Here is a 26,120-nt window from a genome sequence, read left to right as displayed (position 1 = left end):
GGTCCCAGTAGTTCATTTTTGCTTTTAATTCCCTTGCCTTTGGGGATGTGTCAAGTAAGAAATTGCTGTGGCTGAGCTCAGAGAGGTCTTTTCCTGCTTTCTCCTCTAGGGTTTTGATGGTTTCCTGTCTCACATTCAGGTCCTTTATCCATTTTGAGTTTATTTTTATGAATGGTGTAAGACAGTGGTCTAGTTTCATCCTTCTGCATGTTGCTGTCCAGTTCTCCCAGCACCATTTGTTAAAGAGACTGTCTTTTTTCCATTGGATATTCTTTCCTGCTTTGTCAAAGATTAGTTGGCCATACTTTTGTGGGTCTAATTCTGGGGTTTCTATTCCATTCCATTGGTATGTGTCTGTTTTTGTGCCAATACCGTGCTGTCTTGACGATTACGGTTTTGTAGTAGAGGCTAAAGTCTGGGATTCTGATGCCTCCTGCTTTGGTCTTCTTCTTCAAAATTACTTTGGCTATTTGGGGTCTTTTGTGGTTCCATACAAATTTTAGGATTGCTTGTTCTAGTTTCGAGAAGAATGCTGGTGCAATTATGATTGGGATTGCACTGAATGTGTAGATAGCTTTGGGTAGTATGGACATTTAACAATATTTATTCTTCTAACCCATGAGCACAGAATGCTTTTCCATTTCTTTATATCTTCTTCAATTTCCTTCATAAGTTTTCTATAGTTTTCAGCATACAGTTCTTGTACATCTTTGGTTAGGTTTATTCCTAGGTATTTTATGCTTCTTGGTGCAATTGTGAATGGGATCAGTTTCTTTATTTGTCTTTCTGTTGCTTCATTATGAGTGTATAAGAATGCAACTGATTTCTGTACATTGATTTTGTATCCTGCAACTTTGCTGAATTCATGTATCAGTTCTAGCAGACTTTTGGTGGAGTCTATCGGGTTTTCCATGTATAATATCATGTTATCTGCAAAAAGTGAAAGTTTGACTTCATCTTTGCCAATTTGGATGCCTTTGATTTCCTTTTGCTGTCTGATTGCTGATGCTAGCACTTCCAACACTATGTTGAACAACAGCGGTGAGAGTGAACATCCCTGTAGTGTTCCTGATTTCAGAAGGAAAGCTCTCAGTTTTTCCCCATTGAAGATGGTATTAGCTGTGGGCTTTTCATAAATGGCTTTTATGGTGTTTAAGTATGTTCCTTCTATCCCAAATTTCTCAAGGGGTTTTATTAAGAAAGGATGGTGAATTTTCTCAAATGCTTTTTCTGCATCGATAGACAGGATCATATGGTTCTTATCTTTTCTTTTATTAATGTGATGTATCACATTGATTGATTTGTGAATGTTGAACCAGCCCTACAGCCCAGAAATGAATCCCAATTGATCATGGTGAATAATTCTTTTTATATGCTGTGGAATTCAATTTGCTAGCCTTATTGAGAATTTTTGCATCCATATTCATCAGGGATATTGGCCTGTAGTTCTCTTTTTTTGCTGGGTCTCTGTCTGGTTTAGGAATCAAAGTAATACTGGCTTCATAGAATGAATCTGGAAGTTTCCCTTCTATTTTTTGGAATAGCTTGAGAAGGATAGGTATTATCTCTGCTTTAAATGTCTGGTAGAATTTCCCTGGGAAGCCATCTGGTCCTGGACTCTTATTTGTTGGGAGATTTTTGATAACTGATTCAATTTCTTCACTGGTTATGGGTCTGTTCAAGTTTTCTATTTCTTCCTGTTTGAGTTTCGGAGGTGTATGGGTGCTTAGGAATTTGTCCATTTCTTCCAGGTTGTCCAGTTTGTGGGCATATAATTTTTCATAGTATTCCTTGGTAATTGCTTGTATTTTTGAGGCATTAGTTGTAACAATTCCATTTTCATTCATGATTTTATCTATTTGGGTCATCTCCTTTTCTTTTTGAGAAGCCTGGCTAGAGGTTTATCAATTGTTTATTTTTTCAAAAAACCAACTCTTGGTTTCATAAAAATTTATTTTATTAAATGATATGTTCTAAAAGAAAACTTATTTTCAGTATTTCATGTTAATAAAATACTATATTTATTATTTAATGATTGCCTTGATATTGAAAAATAATTTGAATGTAACCAACTAAAAACAGATACTGATTTCTGATAGGTTTTTAACAGAAGTGATGGGTCTAATTTATTAATAATTGCTTTATTAATTACTGGAAACAACTGAAACAACTAATGTTAGGCCAGTTTTTAGAGTGTTCCTTTTTTAATATAATTTTTTAAAAATGTTTATTTATTTTTGAGACAGAGAGCCAGAGCATGAACAGAGGAGGGGCATAGAGAGGGAGGGAGACACAGATTCCAAATCAGGCTCCAGGCTCCAAGCTGTCAGCACAGAGCCTGACATGGGGCTTGCACCCACAGACCGGGAGATCATGACATGAGCCAAAGTTGAACACTCAGCCAACTGAGCCACTCAGGAGCCCCATAGAGTATTCTTGATTTCTGTCTTGAAATTATCTCTAAATTCGGGTATTTAGATATGTCCTTAGTAAACAGACACAAATATACTAAAGAGCTCCCGTGACATAATGCAGCAGACCCTTCCAAATCAAAAGGTTAACTTTTTCCATCAGTTTACTTTCTTTTTATTTATTTATTTATTTATTTATTTATTTATTTATTTATTTTTTAATTTTTTTTCAACGTTTTTTATTTATTTTTGGGACAGAGAGAGACAGAGCATGAACGGGGGAGGGGCAGAGAGAGAGGGAGACACAGAATCGGAAACAGGCTCCAGGCTCCGAGCCATCAGCCCAGAGCCTGACGCGGAGCTCGAACCCACGGACCGCGAGATCGTGACCTGGCTGAAGTCGGACGCTTAACCGACTGCGCCACCCACGCGCCCCCCCATCAGTTTACTTTCAATTCAACTATTTTACATTTTAGAAGGATGCAGGTGGTAAGATAGCCCTCTTCATAGCCTCCAGAAATAAATCAAGAAGGTCGAGCTTGAAAAGTTCACAATTATATTAAATATACTGACATCCAAGAAGGACTAATGCGATGAAATAATGAAGACTATAACAATTATAATGAAAAAGGTAGAGGAAATTAATAGTAATCACAGCATGTTAACGCAGATAATAGCAACTTCCTTTTTTAAACAATGAAAAGATTATATTATAAAGGTAGCTTAGATTGTGTGTGTGTGTGTGTGTGTGTGTGTGTGTGTGTAACTCAAAGAATGGTGCATCTTGGTCAAATTTGGGGGAAATTTTCTATTTTCAAAAATCAATTTCAACTGTAAAATTTGATGGATAAACATATCAGTTTATATAACAAAAACTTTGGACTCCATAACACCCAAATTTTTATTCCTTTATGTAACAAATATAAAGAAGACTAAAACTCAAAGCTGCTTCAATAAAGTAGCAAGATTTCAGAAAATGGTAAGACTTATAGTTTCACAGTTTCACCAGTCCAAATAAATGTTTCTGTACGTGTGTGTGTGTGCATTTTTGTGTACACAAATCTAGGCATATATGCCTGCCTATATCTATCTATCTATCTATCTATCTATCTATCTATCTATCTATCCATCATCTATTTATACATTTGTGTATATATACACACATGTACACACATACATGCATGTGTTTGCATATACATTCATACACACACATACATGTGCCCTTTTTACAATATACTGAGGCTCTGGTACTTATATAAAATCATTGTTGCTTAAGATATAGAACTAGAATTGAAGATAAATCAGGAGAGATATAATAGAATTTGAAATCTGCTAAGAAGTAAAATCTTTGGGGAGAGGGACCAATTTCCAACACCTCACACAGATGCTCACAAGATAGCTGTTGGCTGAATAAATCTATATATTTCTAATATAAACTGATTGTCATAGGTGTCCCATATCATATCAAATAATGATAACTTTTCTTCTTCTTTTTTCAATATCTTTTCCCTCCTTTGTCCAACTGCAAAATATCCATTTTTATAATGTGTAAACCTGTTTTAAATAGTATTGAAAAACCTATAAAATATCATAGTATATAACTAATATTTAAGCAGTTCAAGAATATCAGAAGATGATAGGATTTAAAGTATGACACAGACATTATTCTTATAATATGGAAATTCTGAGTATGCCAGATTAGAAGTTGCTGGAATGATTAAGTTGCACATTTTACATGTTTAAAAAGAATGGGAGCATATTGAAAAGAACTCCTAATTCTATATTAAATTTAATTTGAATTTTTCCAACCAAAGAGATCATTTACTTTTAAACTTTTGCAAATATGCTAATTTCTCTACTTCCACATGGGGTGCTTTTCCCTCCCTAGTGTATTGCACATACCTTCCCTTGCTAAAACACAACTGATTATTTCAAGGTTCACTTTGTCCCGGTACCTTCCACATATTTTATCATAGATTTTATATTTCTCCATCCATGGAGGGGAACATGTCACCTAACATAAATTACATGCAATTAATTACACTGAATTAAAACATTCAAATTCACTCTGTTGAGAACAGCTAAATTATCTTGTGTGCATTGGTAGGAGGGTCCAGGTACCTGGGTTTATTCCAAGGTAAATTTCTAAAATTTACTGATTGGACAAACTTATATTAGTTAATAAACTACTCTCGTTTCTTCATGTGGAAAGTGACCATTTTAGGAATTGATGGCTAAATGCATTCAAAATATAATAAAATGCTTATTTCATAACCAGAAATGTGGTCACTTAATTTATCAACCAAAGTAAAATAATTTAATATTGAGTGTGGTGCTCTTAAAAATTCTGTTTGAAAAACAGGTGTAAACTGGGACCATCCTAAGAAAACTAGGATATATGAACAATTTTAAAAAGTGTGCAATAAATGTAAATTATATCAGTAATAATGATGATGTTGATGTCATATATTTTTAAATCTCAGCATCCTTTTGGAAAACACTCAAAATCATGAAATGTACTTTTATTGCCATGTATGAAGGCCTTGGTGTTAATCACATACAGATTTGTCTGTTCCTTGTTTACTTATTTTTTTAATGTTTATTTATTTTTGAGAGAGAGACACAGAGCACGAGTGGGGGGAAGGGCAGAGAGAGAGGGAGACACAGAATCTGAAGCAGGAAACAGGCTCTGAGCTGTCAGCACAGAGCCTGATGCAGGGCTCGAACAATGAGCTGTGAGATCATGACCTGAGCTGAAGTCAGCCACCCAGGTGCTCCTGTCTGTTCCTTATTTACACACACACACACACACACACACACACACACACACAATTTATATACATCTTTTATAGATTAATATGAGAATTAAATGTGAATATACATTCAATAATATATATATATAATCTATGTGTGTATGTTATATATTACATATATATTACATGTGTGTGTTTATAAAGAGAGACTAAACCTTGCAAAGTGCCTGATAGAAATCATCTGTCTTTGTTTTATTTCTTTCTCTACTGAGTCAAGTTAAATATGTAGCATATCTCAGCAATGCTTTTTCAGAATCAATGATGATTTATTGCAATTATGTGTAAACCATCTGGTTCAGATTATTGTCTTTTATGGGACTTCAAGATAAGTTTAATTTAACATGCTAAAAAAACAATCAAAGAACAACCTGTGAATTGTAACCTTGTTATGGTATAAAAGTTTATATATTCCACAAAAGAATTAATTTAAGTATAAATGTATATAGCAAACTCCCCATAACTTTCAGGATGTTCCTGCTATTGACAATAAATAATTTTCAATGAGAATGTGGCAAATGTACTCAATTAATTCCTACTTGCATGCTACCTATTAGAAAATTCTTGAAAAGGAGTAGCAAAGTGGTAAACAAAAGCATTTAAATAGATATGTCAAGTGTCTTATTCTAATTCCTCTAATTTAAATCCTGGGTTGTATCTCCAGGATACATCTCCATAATTATACCATTTGTAAGAATGCTGTGACTTTTACTGTCTATATTTTATTTTTTGGCTTGTACAGAAAATGTGTTATATAGACTTAACTAGATATTTTAGCTTCTCATTTTTTTTTCTTTGCTTACTATCTATCCTTAATTAGTTTAAGAACTACTGTGAAATTTGATCATAATATTGTTTTCCTAGATTCTTGTATTAATCTTGAAACTCCATAGGTTGGGGGCTAATTCCTTTTATACTGAGAATTTCTAAATCTGATTAGTTTTAAGGAAAAAAAAATATTCCAGTTGAAATAAGTGAATAATTGGAATATTTTCTAAAACATCCCCAATGAAATTGAGCATCTAGTATCAAATATAAAACTTAAACTAAATTAACAACTCAGGCAACAATAGATGTTGGCGAGGATATAGAGAAAGGGGTACACTTTTGCCCTCGTGTGAATGCAAACCAGTGCAGCCACTCCGGTGAACAGTATGGAGTTTCCTCAAAAAATTAAAAATAGAACTAGCATAATGACCCAGCAATTGCACTATTAGGTATTTATCCAAAGGATATAAAAATACTGATTCAAAGGGTCACATGCACCCAATGTTTATAGCAGTATTTTATCAACAATAGCCAAATTATGGAAAAAGCCCAAATGTCCATTGACTGATGAATAAAGAAGAGTTGGTATATATACACAATGGAATATTACTTGGTGATTAAATAGGATGAAATCTTACCATTTGCAACAACATGGATGGAACTGGTATGTATTATGCAAGGGAAATAAGTCAGTCAGAGAAACACAAATACCATATGATTTCACTTATGTGGAATTTAAGAAACAAAACACACGAACATAAAGGAAGGGAAGGAAAAATAAGATAAAAACAGAGAAGGAGGCAAGCCATAAGTGACCCTAAAATACAGAGAACAAACTGAGGGTTGCTGGAGGGGACGACGGTGGGAGGATGGGCTAAATGGGTGATGGGAATTAAAGACGGCACTTGGGATGAGCAGTGGGTGTTATTTGTAAGTGACGAATCACTAAATTCTACTCCTGAAGCCATTATTACAGTATATGTTAACTAAGATTTAAATAAAAATAAAAATTTGGGGTGCTGGATTGCTTGGTCTATTAAGCATCTGACTCTTGGTTTCAGTTCAGGTCATGATCTCACAGTTTGTAAGTTCAATCCCCACATCGGGCTCTGTACTGACAGCTTGGAGCCTGCTTTTTTCTTTCTCCCTTTCTCTCTGCCCCTACCCCGCTTGCTTTCCTCTCTCTCTCAAAATAAATAAATAAAATACATAAAAATAAATAAAAATATGAGTATAAATTAAAATTTAAAAAATGCAAATACAAAATAAATAAAGCTTAAACTAAATTTTGAAGTAATGTCTCTGACACTATCTAAACCAAATATACAATCAAGGCATGGGGGCAACTGTGCCCCATTAAAAAAGAGAGTTAAAAAAATTAATTACTTGCTTTAAAATCATGAATGTGTCAAATAGGCCTATTGGAGCATTTATTTTCTTGTTTGAAAATCATTGGCATTTTAGAGTTATCAATATCTGGCATTCCTCGATCTGAGTATCACATTATAAATTTCCATGTAAACATAAGACTCTTTGCTATAGACTAAATGTTTATGTCTCCCTGAAATTCATATGCTAAATCCTAACCCCAGGTATGATATTAAAAGGTGAGGATTTGGGGAAATGATTAAGTCATAAGAGTAGAGCCCTCATGAATGGAATTAGTGCCCTTATAAAAGAGACTACAGAGAACTCCCTTGTCCCTTTGCCATGTGAGGCACAGTGAAAAGGCAGTCATCTGTGAAGCAGACATCTAATCTTCTGGTGCCTTGATCTTGGATTCCTAGTCTCCAGAACTATGAGAAGTAAATTTCTGTTGTTTATAAGCCACCAATTAATGGTACTCTGTTTAGCAGCCTGCATACACTAGGACACTCTTGTAAAAACCTAAATTATAATTGTGGAGAGGTTAAAAAATACCCCGTAATGTGTCAGTGTCCTGCAAATGGCTAAACACTGTGGGAAACTGTGAATGGTTATATTTAGAAACAGAGCCCAGTGCCCTGTTTCATACTGTGTTACACAAAGGCATGGGTGTATATAACTGCAGAACTATGGCTTATTTTTCTGATTTCAAGCACACCGGCAGTGATGATGGCTTTGATGTCTTCCAACTAATAGCAGTATTTGCATGATGTTTTTCTTTTTTAAATTTTTTAATGTTTACTTATTTTGAGAGAGAGAATGAGTGAGAGAGAGAGACAGACAGTGCAAGTGGGGGAGGGGCAGAGTGAGAGGGCGACACAGAATCTGAAGCAGGCTCCAGGCTCTGAGCTGTCAGCACAGAGTCTGACATGGGGTGGAACTCACAAAACACGAAATCATGACTTGAGCCAAAGTCGGACTCTCAACCGACTGAGCCACCCAGGTGCACCACATGATGTTCTAATATGAGTGCTTTGTGTTAAGCATCTAGGATAAATACAACCCTCAAATATAACAAATCTGTCTATTTGCTTCATGGAAGTTAACATACTGAACACTCTTAGTTTTTAGACATTGTCTTATAGAATAGCTTTATTTGTGTAAATCACTGGCTTACATACTTTGTAAATATAAATAATTATTGACTTTAAATACGCTGCCAGCTTTAAAGTCTTACCAGAGACTTACAGGGGGCTTTATTGATCAACAGTAGTGACAGCTGGCTAGAGAGTGACACATCCCTATCAGTCAGATAATTAATGTGCGCTGAAGCAAACTGACAAAACTACAGATTGTACAGTGTTAAGAAGAAGAAAATTCAGATCTCTTGCCTCAGGACACTTCAGTATAATTAACCTAGGTTTCCAAATGCCAAAAGATTTACTGCAAGCTTATTATAATCTCTCAGACTGACAAAATCCAGTGCAAAGTCATTTTATTCTTTCAAGACACCCTAGACTGATGGTATTAAGCATAACCACAATACCTTAATTTCATGTTCTAGAACTTCACTCATCTTCATACTTGCAGTTGTAGAATACAGATGGAAAAACTTTTCTGTTCTCTTATGCCTTCTCTCTTCTTTTCTTTGAGAATCCAATTAACCTGTTTCAGAATAATTAACTTGAGGAAATAATAAGAAATAAAAAGTAACATAATATTGATTGAAAATAAAATATTTTATTTATAGTTTTAAAAGTTAAGAAAAAAGTTAAAAAAGAAAGATTTTCCAGTAAATATCCAAATATAGGAAAATATGCATATACAGTTATATATACATGTACATAGGCAATTATTTGTTTATATAATCTTATACAGTATAATTTGCTACTTCTCAGTATTTTCTCACATTTCTTCTTACTCAGTTTGAATTCTCTTATCCTTCATTAATAACACTCTTGTTCATATCCCTTCAATTGCCTTACCCTTATTTCATATATGTAAATTGCAATCCCAGTTAAAGCCAGCTCTCAGCCTACTCCATGACTGTATACACACATCTGAATAAAGTTGGAAAATGTGAACTTGTAGACTTGCCTTGCTTTAATTTCATGATCACTACCCTCCAGTGAGACTTAATGCTTCCTGGCAATCATATATATTTACTCAGTCTGAGTCACTTTCTTTCATTCCTATCCTCTTGCACTATACTTTCTGCTTGTCCCCTTTTCAAACTTTTAACAACTCTTGCACTCTCTTCACAGTTGATGATTTTCCTCTCTATTTCACTTATAGAAGCAGTTTCTCTGAATCATGCTGCTATTTATATCATCTTAAAAGGGAAAACAAAACAAAAAACCCTCTTAAAAACTTTATCCCTTATACCAAAACAGATTGCATTAAAATCAGCAATGACATCCATGTAGATAAATGCAACGGCCAATATTAGTAAATATTCATTTCACTTAAACTATTAGCAGAATTTAATACATACAGTCTCATTCTCCATCTTGGAATAACTTTTTATATAGCTGTCAGATAATATATATTTGTGACTGCCTTGTTGCTTCACTGCATATTCATTTGAATATTTTTTCCTAACTCTTTTGCATTTGAACTGTTAATGGTGGCAACTGAAGGATTAAATCCATGAACTTTAAAAAAACATCCTCACTCCTTGTCATGGTTAATTTTATGTGTCAATTTGACTGGAGCAAGAGGAATGCAGATATTTGGTTAAACACTATCTTAAGTGTGTCTGTAAGAGTTATGTGGATGAAATTAACTTTTGAATCAGAAGACTGAGTAAAGCAGATTTCCTTTCTCCATGTGGTTGGGGCTATAAAAACTGTTGAAGCCCTGAATAGAACAAAATGTTTAAAGAGGGGAGAACTTACTCTCTCTGCCTGATTGTCTATGAGCTGAGACATTATGAGTCTTACCTTGCCCTTGGACTTCAATTTGAACTTGAATGAACTTAAACTATTGACTCTCCTATACTATTATCTACTGAGAAATAATTTTTAAAAATTGATTAAGATTATTAGGTGACAAATCAAGTCTTATATTAATTGGGCTTCCTTTAACAAGAGTATTCTTATATAAGCGGTCATATAAAATAAATATCATAGGAAGATATTCCAGAGAATTGAAGTTTATTTGAGCAGAAAGGGAAACAGTCCAACTTTGCTTATTTGACCTGGTTACCATGGTGAACATCTGATGCTCAATCTTGCTGGGGATCACTTGAAGGTAGCTTGTTTTCTTGTTGTTGAATTTTAAGATTTCTCTGTATTATCTGGATAAAAGTCCTTTATCAGATGTATCTTTTGCAATGTTTTCTCCCAGCTTATGGCTTGTCTGCTAATTCTCTTGAATTTGTCACTGACAGAGCAGAAGTTTTTTATTTAAATGAAGCCCAGTTTATCAATTTTTTCTTTTGTGGTTGTGTCTTTGGTGTTTGTGTTTTTTGTGTGTGGTGTCTTTGGTGTTGTCATCTACGTTTCTTTTCATGTTATCATCTAGGAAATGTATTTATTTATTTATTTATTTATTTGTAAATAGATATTTACATATATGTAAATATATATGCATATATGTATACATGTATTATATATGTATATGCGTATATATGTTATGCATATATTAATTATATGTGTATATGTGTATATATGTATACATGTATTATATATGTATAATGTATATATTACATATTTTTGCATTTGACATTTAAGTCTATGATCCATTTTGAGTTCATTTTTTTAAAAGGTGTAAGATCTGTGTCTAATTCATTTTTTTTTTTTTACATGTGGATATCCAGTTATTCTAGCACCATTTGTCAAAGAGCTTATCCTTGCTTCATTGTATTGTCTTTGCTCCTTTGTCAAAATTCAGTTGACTTTATTTATTGGGTCCTACTTCTGGGGTCTCTATTCTCTTCTATTGACCTATTTGCCTATTTTGCCAATTCCACACTGTCTTGATTATAGTAGCTTTACAGTAAGCCTTAGTGTTGCATACAACAGTCCTCCAGCTTTTTGTTCACCTTCAATATTGTGTTGGCTATTCTGTGTCTTCTGCCCATCCATACAAACTTTACAAACAGTTTATTCATATCCATGAAATAACTTTCTAGGAATTTGGTTGGAATTTCATGAAATTTATAGATCAATTTGGGAAGAATTGATCTCTTGACAATCATGAGTCTTCTATCTATGAATATAAAATGTCTCTCCACTTATTTAGTTATTTGATTTTGTTCATCAGAATAAATGGTGTTTCCTTATTTTAAAAAAAGAACACCAATATAAAGGCAGCTGCACAGTTTTCTGGCCATTAAAACTTGGGTTTCTATGTTTCTGAGAAGAAATGGTGAAAGGATGAATTTTTTTCCTAATGTTAGATGAACAGTTTGGCCAAATTCCGATAGAATTACAATAGTGAGCCACCAAATCTGTTTGGTCAATCCAATTGTCTTTGATCTTAATTGATGTTACTCTTAGATCTGACAATTACTGATCATCAACTTCCTATTTCAGTGTTATTGTCATCTTTCATCATTTTTAAATGATTCTACATCATAAATATTGAGAATGTGAAAATTTATTTCAAGGGCATTTGGTTACAAGGTAACACTGTATGCTAAATTGTTTTTATGGTATTAAAAGCTAGTATCTTCTGGATGTTGGAAACATACATTTAATTTATTAAAAAAATTGTCCTTTACAACGGAAGGGAGAGTTGTTGAGCCCCAGATACAGAGCTCAGCTTGGCGGGGAACAAAGGCGCTCCCAGCGCCATCTCCCTCGCCCATCCGCCAGCCAAAATCCCAAAGGGAACCAGTTCCTGCCAGGGAACTTGCTTGCACCGAGCAAACACCCAACGCTGTGCTTTTGTGGATCCATCCCTCTGGCAGGTCTGACTCCCTCCCGGTGCGCAGGGCCCCTCCTGAAGCGGATCACCAAAGGAAAAGCAAACTGAGCCTGCCCCTCCCACCCCCGTGCACCTTGCCAATCCACCCCAGCTAATAGCCAGATCCCCAGCACCACAATCCTGGCAGTGTGCAAGTAGCCCAGATGGGCCACCCCACCCCATAGTGAATCCTGCCCCTAGGAGAGGGGAAGAGAAGGCACACACCAGTTTGACTGTGGCCCCAGCGGTGGGCTGGGGGCAGACATCAGGTCTGACTGCAGCCCCGCCCACCAACACAAGTTATTCAAGACAGCACAGGGGAAGTGCCCCACAGTCCCCCACCACTCCAGGGACTATCCAAAATGACCAAACGGAAGAATTCCCCTCAAAAGAATCTCCAGGAAATAACGACAGCTCATGAACTGATCAAAAAGGATTTAAACAATATAACAGAAAGTGAATTTAGAATAATAGCCATAAAATTAATCGCTGGGCTTGAAAACAGTATAAAGGACAGCAGAAAATCTCTTGCTACAGAGATCAAGGCTCTAAGGAACAGCCAAGAGGAGCTAAAAAATGCTATCAATGACTGCAAAATAAAATGGAGACAACTATGGCTCGGATTGAAGAGGCAGAGGAGAGAATAGGTGAACTAGAAGATAAAATTATGGAAAAAAAAGAAGCTGAAAAAAAGAGAGATAAAAAAATCCAGGAGTATGAGGGGAAAATTAGAGAACTAAGTGATGCACTAAAGAGAAATAATATACGCATAATTGGTATTCCAGAGGAGGAAGAGAGAGGGAAAGGTGCTGAAGGTGTACTTGAAGAAATCATAGCTGAGAACTTCCCGGATCTGGGGAAGGAAAAAGGCATTGAAATCCAAGAGGCACAGAGAACTCCCTTCAGATGTAACTTGAATCGATCTTCTGCATGACATATCATAGTGAAACTGGCAAAATACAAGGATAAAGAGAAAATTCTGAAAGCAGCTAGAGGTAAACGTGCTTTAACATATAAAGGGAGACTGATAAGACTAGTGACGGATCTCTCTACTGAAACTTGGCAGGCCAGAAAGGAATGGCAGGATATCTTCAATGTGATGAACAGAAAAAATATGCAGCCGAGAATCCTTTATCCAGCAAGTCTGTCATTTAGAATACAAGGAGAGATAAAGGTCCTCCCAAACAAACAAAAACTGAAGGATTTGTCACCACTAAACCAGCCCTACAAGAGATTTTAAGGGGGATCCTGTGAGACAAAGTACCAGAGACATCCTACAAGCATGAAATCTAAGGACATCACAATGACTCTAAACCCATATGTTTCTATAATAACACTGAATGTAAATGGACTAAATGCGCCAACCAAAAGACATAGGGTATCAGAATGGATAAAAAAACAAGACCCATCTATTTGCTGTCTACAAGAGACTCATTTTAGACCTGAGGACACCTTCAGATTGAAAGTGAGGGGATGGAGAACTATTTATCATGCCACTGGAAGTCAAAAGAAAGCTGGAGTAACCATACTTACATCAGACAAACTAGACTTTAAATTAAAGGCTGTAACAAGAAATGAAGAAGGGCATTATGTAATAATCACAGGGTCTATCCATCAGGAAGAGCTAACAATTATAAATGTCTATGCGCCGAATATGGGAGCCCCCAAATATATAAAACAATTACTCACAAACATAAGCAACCTTATTGATAAGAATGTGGTAATTGTAGGGGACTTTAACACTCCACTTACAGAAATGGATACATCATCCAGAAACAAGGTCAATAAAGAAACAAGGGCCCTGAATGATACATTGGATCAGATGGACTTGACAGATATATTTAGAACTCTGCATCCCAAAGCAACAGAATATACTTTCTTCTCAAGTGCATATGGAACATTCTCCAAGACAGATCACATACTGGGTCACAAAACAGCCATTCATAAGTATACAAGAATTGAGATCATACTATGCATACTTTCAGACCACAATGCTATGAAGAGTGAAATCAACCACAGGAAAAAGTCTGGAAAACCTCCAAAAGCAAGGAGGTTAAAGAACACCCTACTAACGAATGAATGGGTCACCCAGGCAATTAGAGAAGAAATTTTAAAATATATGGAAACAAATGAAAATGAAAATACAACAATCCAAAAGCTTTGGGATGCAGTGAAGGCAGTCCTGAGAGGAAAATACATTGCAACCCAGGCCTATCTCAAGAAACAAGAAAAATCTCAAATACAAAATCTAACAGCACACCTAAAGGAAATAGAAGCAGAACAGCAAAGACAGCCTAAATAGAAGCAGAACAGCAAAGACAGCCTAAATCCAGCAGAAGAAGAGAAATAATAAAGATCAGAGCAGAAATAAACAATACAGAATCTAAAAAAACTGTAGAGCAGATCAATGAAACCAAGAGTTGGTTTTTTGAAAAAATAAACAAAATTGATAAACCTCTAGCCAGGCTTCTCAAAAAGAAAAGGGAGATGACCCAAATAGATAAAGTCATGAATGAAAATGGAATTATTACAACCAATCCCTCAGAGATACAAGCAATTATCAGGGAGTACTATGAAAAATTATATGCCAACAAACTGGACAACCTGGAAGAAATGGACAAATTCCTAAACACCCACACTCTTCCAAAACTCAATCAGGAGGAAATAGAAAGCTTGAACAGACCCATAACCAGCGAAGACATTGAATCAGTCATCAAAAATCTCCTAACAAATAAGAGTCCAGGACCAGATGGCTTCCCAGGGGAGTTCTACCAGACGTTTAAAGCAGAAATAATACCTATCCTTCTCAAGCTATTCCAAAAAATATAAAGGGAAGGAAAACTTCCAGACTCATTCCATGAAGCCAGTATTAATTACTTTGATTCCTAAACCAGACAGAGACCCAGTAAAAAAAGAGAACTACAGGCCAATATCCCTGATGAATATGGATGCAAAAATTCTCAATAAGATACTAGCAAATCAAATTCAACAGCTTATAAAAAGAATTATTCACCATGATCAAGTGGGATTCATTCCTGGGCATCAGGGCTGGTTCAACATTCGCAAATCAATCAATGTGATACATCACATTAATACAAAAAAAGATAAGAACCATATGATCCTGTCAATCGATGCAGAAAAGGCCTTTGACAAAATTCAGCAACCTTTCTTAATAAAAACCCTCGAGAAAATCGGGATAGAAGGAACATATTTAAAGATCATAAAAGCCATTTATGAAAATCCCACAGCTTACATCATTCTCAATGGGGAAAAACTGAGAGCTTTTTCGCTGAGATCAGGAACACGACAGGGATGTCCACTCTCACCGCTGTTCTTTAACATAGTGTTGGAAGTTCTAGCATCAGCAATCAAACAACAAAAGGAAATCAAAGGCATCAAAATTGGCAAAGATGAAGTTAAGCTTTCACTTTTTTCAGATAACATGATATTATACATGGAAAATCCGATAGACTCCACAAAAAGTCTGCTAGAACTCATACATGAATTTAGCAAAGTTGCAGGATACAACTTGTACAATCAATGTACAGAAATCAGTTGCATTCGTATACACTAATAATGAAGCAACAGAAAGACAAATAAAGAAACTGATCCCATTCACAATTGCACCAAGAAGCATAAAATACCTAGGAATAAATCTAACCAAAGATGTACAAGAACTGTATGCTGAAAACTATAGAAAGCTTATGAAGGAAATTGAAGAAGATATAAATAAATCGAAAAACATTCCGTGCTCATGGATTGGAAGAATAAATATTGTTAAATGTCCATACTACCCAAAGCTATCTACACATTCAGTGCAATCCCAATCAAAATTGCACCAGCATTCTTCTCGAAACTAGAACAAGCAATCCTAAAATTCATATGGAACCACAAAAGGCCCCGAATAGCTAAAGTAATTTTGAAGAAGAAGACCAAAGCAGGAGGCGTCACAATCCCAGACTTTAGCCTCTACTACAAAGCTGTAATCGTCAAGACAGCACGGTATTGGCACAAAAACAGACACATAGACCAATGGAATAGAATAGAAACCCCAGAACTAGACCCACAAAAGTATGGCCAACTAATCTTTGACAAAGCAGGAAAGAATATCCAATGGAAAAAAGACAGTCTCTTTAACAAATGGTGCTGGGAGAACTGGACAGCAACATGCAGAAGGTTGAAACTAGACCACTTTCTCACACCATTCACAAAAATAAACTCAAAATGGATAAAGGACGTGAATGTGAGACAGGAAACCATCAAAACCTTAGAGGAGAAAGCAGGAAAAAACCTCCCTGACCTCAGCCACAGCAATTTCTTTCTTGACACATCCCCAAAGGCAAGGGAATTAAAAGCAAAAATGAACTACTGGGACCTCATGAAGATAAAAAGCTTCTGCACAGCAAAGGAAACAACCAACAAAACTAAAAGGCAACGAAAGGAATGGGAAAAGATATTTGCAAATGACATATCGGACAAAGGGCTAGTATCCAAAATCTATAAAGAGCTCACCAAACTCCACACCCGAAAAACAAATAACACAGTGAAGAAATGGGCAGAAAGCATTAATAGACACTTCTCTAAAGAAGACATCCAGAAGGCCCACAGGCACATGAAAAGATGCTCAACGTCACTCCTCATCAGGGAAATACAAATCAAAACCACACTGAGATACCACCTCACGCCAGTCAGAGTGGCCAAAATGAACAAATCAGGAGACTAAAGATGCTGGAGAGGATGTGGAGAAACGGGAACCCTCTTGCACTGTTGGTGGGAATGCAAACTGGTGCAGCCACTCTGGAAAACAGTGTGGAGGTTCCTCAAAAAACCTATTAAAAATAGACCTACCCTATGACCCAGCAGTAGCACTGCTAGGAATTTACCCAAGGGATACAGGAGTGCTGATGCATAGGGCCACTTGTACCCCAATGTTTATAGCAGCACTCTCAACAATAGCCAAATTGTGGAAAGAGCCTAAATGTCCATCAACTGATGAATGGGTAAAGAAATTGTGGTTTATATACACAATGGAATACTACGTGGCAATGAGAAAGAATGAAATATGGCCCTTTGTAGCAACATGGATGGAAGTGGAGAGTGTGATGCTAAGTGAAATAAGCCATACAGAGAAAGACAGATACCATATGGTTTCACTCTTACGTGGATCCTGAGAAACTTAAACGAAACCCATGGGGGAGGGGAAGGGAGAAAAAAAAGAGGTTAGAGTGGGAGAGAGCCAAAGCACAAGAGACTCTTAAAAACTGAGAACAAACTGAGGGTTGATGGGGCATGGGAGGGAGGGGACGGTGGGTGATGGGTATTGAGGGCACCTTTTGGCATGAGTACTGGGTGTTGTATGGAAACCAATTTGACAATTAACTTCATATATTGTAAAAAACAAAAACAAAAACAAACAAAAAAATTGTCCTTTAGGATGTTACATAACTATTTTGGCTCTTGAATACAGAAAAAGGGAAACCTTAACCTTATTGCTTATTTGCAACTGTAGGATACACAATGTTACTGGATGTAGCAATAGACAGACTTTTTTGTTTGTCTTTGCCTCATAATATTGCCTAGCTTATGTCATCACTGAGTGTTAAAATTTACTTAGTATCCAAAAGAACTCTTGAGGTGGTACAGAATACAGCTATGAAGGACTACTATGTAAGATATTTTGTCCAATATGCAAAGGATTACTAGAAGAATAACTGCTTATCTTACCCCCCACTCCAGCTTATCTCCCCCAACTGCCCACCGGCCATTTTAACAAGTCATCAGCCAAATGTTTTATATAAGTTGAAAAAATAAGACGTGTTACTATTATCACTGTTGTTGACAGATTAGAGACCAAAAGAGCTGGCCCATCTTATGCCCAAGCAAAATTATTCAAAGCAGTAGAAATAGTCAAATCTGTTAGAACAGATTAATAACAAATCTTTAAGACTTGGAAATGTTGAGGGGAGCATGGATGGCTCATTTAGTTGAGGGTCCAACTTCGGCTCAGGTCATGATCTCGTGGTTCGTGAGTTCAAGCCCTGTGTTGGGCTCTGTGCTGACTGCTCAGAACCTGGAGCCTGCTTCGGATTCCATGTCTCCCTCTCTCTGTTCCGTCCTCCCCCACCCCTTCACGGTCTCTCTCTCTTCCTCTCTCTCTCTCTCCCAAAAATAAACATTAAAAAAATAAAAGACTTGGAGATGTTGAAGTTCAAACAAAGATGATGCTTCAAATACTGATGTCTGTTAATACAGAATGGTTACACCGTAAATACTTTCATCACATCAATCAACCAATGGATCTGCCAACCAGCCAACCAGCCAACCAGCCAAACTGATGGCTTTCAAGAACTTTTAAATTACAGCAAAATGTAATCCAACTAAGGAAAACAAATGGGCCTATAAGTGCAATTCTATCAAACAGAATTCTACTTCTCACTTTATCTTGTTTGCCTCACAGTTTTGAGGTAAAAATTCCAAGTTATTCTCACTTTATAATAAAACAATTCATATGTCTATGTATACAGCCATGGTGTAATTCTTTTGATAAAGGAAAGGGATACTATAAGTTTCATACACAAATTTGATAACCATATCATATTTCTAAAAAGTTAGCCAATTATCCAGAGAAGATTAATCCAAATCTCCTAAAAAACTAGAAAAGGCTGTCAGTCGATTGATTTTAAAAGGTGTATTTTTCATTCATTATTCTTCCTTCACCAGCATCCCTTAACAGAATTTACTATACTACTATTTCAGGAGGTATAAACAAATAAACACATACTGCTACAGCATTTGACGAAATCATAATCTCACTGAACTATTTTAGTATTACTGTGTGTGTGTGTGTGTGTGTGTGTGTGTGTGTGTGTGTGTAATTAGTAGTAAGGCAAATGTTTTCTACCCAATCTGTTGAGAGCAACTTCGATTCAAAGTCAATTTGGAATATTCCAAGTTTCAGACCTCATCATATAGATAATTAAGCACATAGTTTTTCAAGAGAAAATTGTCAACATAGTATTTGAAATTCGTAGCACTGCTATGATTTATGTTTGAAGACAATGGTTACAGAAATCTAATCATAATATATTCAAATAGATGCTCATATTTATAATAAAGAGATTTTTATCTACTTTCAGGAAAAAAAAAGACCTTGGGACGGGTCACAGAAGTGAAATTAAAAAGAGAACATCATTGTTCGGAAAGTATCACAATAAGACATGCATAATGTGTTGCCACTGTGATTCTATCACCTGGAGAAGTGGACCTGTGTCAAATGTACTAACCTACTAAGTGCATAGAAAAAGTATAACTCAAGTGCCAAAGCTAAACAAAGAAATACCTTTGGTACAGGTCATTTGAGACACCTTTGCATACTGCAGATTTAGGCATAAGTTCCCTGAGGACAACACTTAAATCTCTAATGGTAGCTGTTGTAGTATCCAGTTCGTCTTAAGAAAGGGGATTAGTTGCTAAGTAATGTTCTGGTTTTAAAACTATTTTTTATTAAAATGTGCATGTATGAGTGAGTGTGTATGTGTGTGTGTGTACTTAACTTTCAAAGTACTTTGAAATGTTTCTACCATATATTATTTTCTTACATGTTAACCTAGATACTAACAATCACTTGAACAAAATATATTGAAATTTGACCTAAGTTTTGTTGAAATTTTTCTGCCATTTTTATTTCAATTTAACCTAAGTGATGATGAATGGTATCATTAAACATATTTTTATATTCACCATAACTGAAATAATATAGTACACATTTATTCTCAGGTGGAAGTTGCAATTTTTAAATTACCTTTTAAAAATTATATATCACACATTCTTTTCTCTTAACCTTTTCTAACATTTAGGATGCTGTCAATCAATATATTCAGAAAACAATTCTATTTTAATGTCAGCTTAAGATAATCCAATTTAAGTAAATCACACCAAATATCAATAAATGCATTCCAACCACATATTAGTGACTGGAAATATCATGCTGCTCTAGGTATGTTTCATTATAAAAATTTACTATATCATTTAAAATTTTATTTCATAATATAATTGATTATGGAGCTTTATATTATTTTGATAAGGCATAAAATGAAAAGGGTAGGTGTGGGGCAGCTAATTATTATATGGGACTTGGACAACACAGCTACCATTCATTACTCCAAAATTCCTCCTCAGTGTCATGCTGTTGCATTTAAATTTTTTTCACTTCCTTTTACTGATTATTTCACATACCACAGAATGTAATAAGAGAAATTCTTACGTGAAGAATTCTGGATATAAAAACTAAAAAAAAAAAAAAAAAAAGGTTAACCAATCCACTAAATTTACTAACTGATTCCTTGAATACTAGTTAGGAAACACTTTTCCTGTTATCATCTTGTTTCATACCTAAATCTCCAAAGTGTTTAACATAAATAATAAATATTAATATGTCAATACGCTGTCTGCGGTATTTGAGACCTAGTTAGCATTTTTATTGAACTCCTGTGTTAACATTTTCAGAAATGGACTGTTATTAATTACCAATTTAAATCCATACTTTGATACCATGGGTCACTATTAAATGGGTCATTTCAGCAGTAATAGCTCTTACTGAGAGCAATACTTCAATTTCAGCAGATTTCAGTGTTAATAATTAAAGTGTGCATGTACCACAACCTATTTGTCATGGTAACTAGACAGCATAAGACATTAACAGGATTCAGTTCTTGATGAAAGACACCATTCCATTCCACTGCTATTTTCAAAAGCACTTCACTTCTCTTAATCTAGTCTAATTAAAGGAAACGGGTTATTTACCTGTCATGTAAAAATAATAATTTCATATCTTAACAGTAATCTGGGGAGGTATGATTGCTAAATTTGCTAGTGGACTCTAGGAAATGTCCCATATAATTTATTGTCATTGTTTTGTTAGTTCTGCAAAACCTATCACTGGCATCGTTAAGGACTAGGAGCATTCCTTTGTGCATATCCATCATCGACAATTCTCAAATGTAAGATGCTGTACAAATTTCGTTATCTCCAGCTTTTATTTTTCTACATCCTACCTTGCATTCCAAAGAGATGACCAGAAAATTTGAGCAGCAGGATATGAATGAGATAACAGCTCTGAGATTATAATTTTTGTCTCTATTAGTCTAGATGTAGTATCTAGAAAAAAATTAACTAATCTCCCTGAGCCACAGTTTTCTTGTGAGTGTTATTTAAAGTGTTCTTCTGGCTTTGGAGTTCTATAAAGCCACATGTTGTTTTACTGCCCTTCATATGTATTGTGGTATTTTTTACAAAGTGAAGGTTTGTGGGAAGCTTATGTCAAGCAGTTTACTAGTGCTATTTTTCCAATAGCATTTTCTCATTTCATGTCTGTGTCATATTTTGGTAATTCTCACAATATTTCAAAAATTTTCAATAATTTTATATTTGTTATGGTAATCTGTGATCAGTAATCTTTGATGTCATTACCATAATTGTTTTGGGATACCACAAATCATGCCCACATAAGATGGAAAATTTAATTGATAAATGTTGTATGTGTTCTGACTGGTCCATTGATTGGCCATTTTCCTGTCTTTCATCTTCTCCTCAGGCCTCCCTATTTATTACCTGAGACATAATAATTATGCAGTTAAGCTGATTATTAACTCTACAATGGCCTCTAAGTGTTCAGGTGAAAGAGTTGCACAATTCTCACTTTAAATCAAAAGCTAGAAATGATTAAACTTTCTGAGAAAGGCATGTCGAAAGTAGAGACAGGCTGAAATCCAGGCCTCTTGCACCAAACAGCCAAGCTGTGAATGCAAAGGAAAGCTTCTTGAAGGAAATTAAAAGTGATACTCCAGTGAACACACAGATGATAAGAAATCAAAGCAACCTATTTCTGATATAAAGAAAGTTTCAGTGGTCTGGATAGAAGATCAAATCAGCCACAACATTTCCTTAAACCAAAGCCTAATCCAAGCAAGGCCCAAACTCTCTTCAATTCTATGAAGACTGAAAAAAAAAATTCTATGAAGACTGAGAGAGGTGAGGAAGCTGCAGAAGAAAAGTTTGAAGCTACCAGGGATTGATTCATGAGATTTAAGGAAAAAAGCCACCCTCATGAACACAGAAATGCAAGGTGAAGCAGCAAAGGCTGATTTAGGAACTAAAGCAAATTAGCCAGAAGATCTAGCCAATATAATTAATGAAAGTGGCTACACTAAACAACAGATTTCCAGGGTATAAGAAACAGCCTTCTTGGAAGAAGTTGCCATTTAGGACTTCCACTGAAGGGAGAGGTCAATGCCAATGCCTGGCTTCAAAGCTTCAAAAGAGAGGCTGCTGACTCTCTTGATAAGGTCGAATGCATCTGGTGACTTTAAGTTGAAGCCAATTCTCATTTGCCATTCTAAAATTCTGATGGCCGTTAAGAATTATGCTAAATCTACTCTGCTTCTGCTCCCTAAATTGAACAACAGAGCCTGGGTGACAGCACTTCTGTTTATAACATGGTTTAATACAAAATTTAAGCCACTGTTGAGAACTAGTCCTCAGGAAAAAAAAGAAAAAGATTCCTTTCAATATATTATTGCTCATTGAAATTGTACCTGGTCACTCAGGGCTCTGATGGATATGTACAATGAGGTTAATGTTGTTTTCATGCCTGCTAACTTAACATCCATTCTGCAGCCCATGGTTCAAGGAATAATTTTTAGTTTCAAGTCTTATTACTTAAGAAATACATTTCATAAGACTATAACTGCCACAGACAGTGATTACACTACTGGATCTATGCAAAGTAAGTTGAAAACCTTCTGGAAAGGATTCTCTATTTTAGATGCTTTTTAGAACATCTGTGATTCATGGGAAGAGGTTAAGATATTAATATTAATATTAATATTAATACAGGAGTTCAGGAGAAGTTGATTTCAACTCTTGTGGATAACTTTGAGGTGTTTGTAGCTGCGCACTGAAGAAAAAGTTCTCAGACACTTAGACTGAGTGGACGTGCAGGGCATCCTCCACCAGAGAAAGAGCAGCAGCAGCAAACTGCACATGTTCTCCAGGTATAAACATCAAAGAATGTCAAAGCATGGGAGGAAAACACAAAGAGCCCCCAGACATAGACCAAGCACACATCTGGCGTTTACATGAAAGTATGTAGGGGAGATGTGCAGTTTCAAGGACTTCTAGGCAATTACCGTCGCTCTGTTCCCTAACTGGCTCCGGGGGATCATGTGGCTCTGGAACTCATAGTGCTATAGCGTTCCACAGCCTTGAGACCAGAACATCATTGATGTTTCAGCAATTATCCTATCCACTTTCCCAGGGCTTACAATACACTCTCTAAAAATAACTCCATAGGTGTTAAAGACTTCAGTGGCAGAAGTAACAGCAGATACAGTAAAAATAACAAGAGAACTAGAAGTGGAGCCTGAAGATATGACTGAATCATCATAAACTCATGATAAAACTTTAACAACTGAAGATTTGCTCCTTATGGATGATCAAAGAAAATGGTTTCTTGAGATGGAATCTACTCCTGGTGAAGATACTTACAAAGATTGTCGTAATGACAACAAAGGATTTAGAATGTTACATAAACTAGTTTGATAAGCAGTGGCAGGTTTTGAAAAGACTGACTCCAGTTTTGAAAGAAGTTCTAATGCGGGTAAAACACTATCAAACAACTTTCCAAGCTACAGAGAAACTGTTCATGAAAGGAAGGGTCAATTTATGAGGCAAACTTCATTTGTTGTCTTAATTTAAGAAACTGCCACCTCAACCCTCAGCAAACACCACCCTGATCAGTCAGCAGCCATTACATCCAGACAAAACACTCCAACAGCAAAAAGATTATGATTTACCAAAAACTATGATGATGTTTATCATTTTTTACAAATATTTTAAATTAAGGTATGTACATTTTTTATTGAAAATAATGCTTAGCATACTTAATAAACTATGGTATAATGTAAACATAAATTTTATACGCACTGAGAAACCAAAAAATTCATTTAACTTGGCTTATTGCAATATTTGCTTTATTGTGGTGGTCAAAAACTAAACTCAGTATCTCAAAGGTTTGTTTGTAATGTTATTATTGTATGATAAAAGCTAGAATAATGTTAGAGTTAAACAAAAATGATCTCAATTCTAGAAAATGTACTTTGACTTCACTTGATAAACATCATTACATATTATTGTATAATACCGTGTATTAATGAAATGCTTTCTCAATCTTAAATGTATTACTATTCTAAGGTATTTAAAATGAAGTTAATATAAAATATTTCAAATCTTCTTTATCAAAAACAATTATTTAATATCTTATATGAAAAGCACAGAAAATCTGTGAAGAATGGTAGGTGGCTTAAAAATAAGAATGACCCTTTTCCTTAAGAAATTCACACCCCAGGCTCTTTGAAGAGAAAAATGATTTTAAGTTCATACATACATATGCATGAATACACACAGTTTTCTATTTTAAACTATAGCTGTGCTATAAAATGAAAAAGAAAATTACTAATGTGTTCCCAATTGCCAATACTTTATTAGAGCTGTGAAGAAAACACTATATTTTTCATGGTCTTTTAAATGTATTTAAATATCATTTTTATGGCACATCCATCAATCAGCTAGCCATAACTAAAATATCATGAGGTCAGCCATCATGGCCTTTTTAATCAGATTTCTGAAGGTAGAGAGCCTTATCTCCATACAACTATAAAATTAACTATAAACCATATACAAATATACAACTATATAATTGTGCCTGTTACTACTAGGTGAGGGTAGTGGCATTGGTGTTCATTTGGCCTCACTGTGCAGATTTGTTTCTAAAAGAACTATAATTTTCTTTGTGTGTAGATTCTTCTCTCACTCACCCATGTGCCTTGCTAGAAGCTGATGTTAACTTTAGTTCTATGGGTAGGCCTGATTAAGACAGGCTTTTTCAAACTTAGCACTACTGACAATGTGATCTGGGCAATTCTTTGTTATGGAGGGCTGTCAGGTGCATTGTGTAGGTTGTTTAGCAATATTTTTGGCTTCTACTCACTGGATGCCAGTAGTGCTGCCCTAATTGTGATAATCAAACAACATATCCAGATATTGTCAAATGTTCCCTGAATAGCAAAAACACCCTCAGGTGAGAACAACTGGTCTAAGGACACTCTAAATATTCTTGCCAACGAATGGCTCAGATATAGTCAATCAGATACATGAGGCTTCTGGGAAGATTCTGGGAAAAAAAGAAAAGGTTCAGCATTTCTAAGAGGGCACAAGGGGGAAAGGCCAATTTTCTTCTTCCTTTGAATACTGCCTTTTCTCTTCTTTCCCTGAATATTCTAATATCTAGATATAATACCTGGAACTGCTGCAGTCATCTTTCCATAAATTTAAGGATAGAACCAAGGTTAAGGATAGTGAGTGAATATATATGGAAAGATTCCAGAATACTAAAGCCATCAGGTAGTTACTGAATCAGCCATCATTTAAGCCCACCATCTGTATCTTTAGTAATGGAAGTTATTTCCTTAGTCTTCAGTCCAACATGAATTAGTGTTTTGTTATTCAGAGTAAACTTTTTATTTTTATTTTTATGAAAGATAATGCACATGCACACACGCTAGAGGGAGAGGAGCAGAGAGATTCCCAAGCAGGCTCCACACTCAGTGCATAGCCCGACGTGGGGCTTGATCTCACGACCATGAGATCATGACCTGAACTGAAATCAAGAGTGCTATGCTCAACTGACTGAGCCACCCAGGTGTCCCCAGAGAAAACACTTTAAAATGTTACAATAAGGAAATATTATAAAATTTGCATTGAGTTTTACAGATTTTTTCTTTGGATTTTTCCCCCTCTT

At 35.5% G+C, this 26,120-nt stretch overlaps 1 long non-coding RNA gene across 1 annotated transcript in view; it reads right to left on the bottom strand.

Annotated features, from left to right (window-relative positions):
• LOC122231004 overlaps positions 1-26,120 on the bottom strand; it is a 247,929-nt gene that overhangs the window by 10,862 nt on the left and 210,947 nt on the right. Inside the window, exon 3 of the long non-coding RNA XR_006208101.1 lies at positions 8,901-9,037. This is a non-coding gene — a long non-coding RNA (uncharacterized LOC122231004). The remainder of the gene's footprint in view (positions 1-8,900; positions 9,038-26,120) is intronic.

This window comes from Panthera tigris, chromosome A1 (assembly GCF_018350195.1).
Source record: "Panthera tigris isolate Pti1 chromosome A1, P.tigris_Pti1_mat1.1, whole genome shotgun sequence".
NCBI lineage: Eukaryota > Metazoa > Chordata > Mammalia > Carnivora > Felidae > Panthera > Panthera tigris.
This window is presented reverse-complemented; position numbering and strand designations above follow the sequence as displayed.